The following is a 1094-nucleotide window of genomic DNA, read 5'->3' on the forward strand; positions in this document are numbered from 1 at the left end:
CTCTTTCTGCATTTTTGTTTCATTTCCCTCCCTCCCTTTGTCTCTTCCTTCCTTGTTTATCCCAGTGGCAGTGGAAAACTGTTAATTATTACTACCAGACTCGTGCTTCTGTTTCAACAAAGCCTGAACAGCCTGATCACGTTCATGTTGCTTGGTGCATCTTCCCATGGGTTGTAACGGGCACCTTGCAAAGCATCACACAATAGCATCTTAGGTCCATCCTTGGATGTGTCTCAATGCAGCTTCTTCCAGAGCTGCAGCACTAATCCCCTGGCCATACCTTGGAAACAGTTTCTTCAACTTGCCTTTCCCCTTGATCTCTAAGATCAAACCCTTATGAAAGAGTAATGGACAGTGATGTTACTCTTCTCAATAGGCCAGAGCAGACAGGCAGAGGAGAAGGTATGCCAGCAATCTAATTCAAAGGAATACCATGCCAGTATGACTACTGCTCATTAATTAAGCAAGGGCAGGAATGCTGCCAGAATGTTAGTAAGCAGACCCCTTCTCTCATAGAATCATACAGTTGGAAGGGGCCATACAGGCCATCTAGTCCAACCCCCTGCTCAACGCAGGATCAGCCCTAAGCATCCTAAAGCATCCAAGAAAAGTGTGTATCCAGCCTTTGCTTGAAGGCTGCCAGTGAGGGGGAGCTCACCACCTCCTTAGGCAGCCTATTCCACTGCTGAACTACTCTGACTGTGAATATTTCCCCCCTAATATCTAGCCTATATCATTGTACTTGAAGTTTAAATTCATTACTGCGCGTCCTTTCCTCTGCAGCCAACGGAAACAGCATCCTGCCCTCCTCCAAGTGACAACCTTTCAAATACTTAAAGAGGGCTTTCATGTCCCCTCTCAACCTCCTCTTCTCCAGGCTGAACATTCCCAAGTCTTCAACCTATCTTCATCAGTCCCTCTCACTGCAGAGTAGTTTAACTCTCACTGCAGGGTAGTTTACGGATAGATGCCCATAAATACCCTTCCTTTAATCTCATGGTAAATATTATTTGTGATGCAGCACTTCTGGATACTAAAATAGCTGTCAGAGAGTTCATAAGTGTAAAAAAATTGTCTCTCCCAATTAGGACAGC

Source organism: Paroedura picta, chromosome 9 (assembly GCF_049243985.1).
Source record: "Paroedura picta isolate Pp20150507F chromosome 9, Ppicta_v3.0, whole genome shotgun sequence".
NCBI classification, from domain to species: Eukaryota; Metazoa; Chordata; class Lepidosauria; order Squamata; family Gekkonidae; genus Paroedura; species Paroedura picta.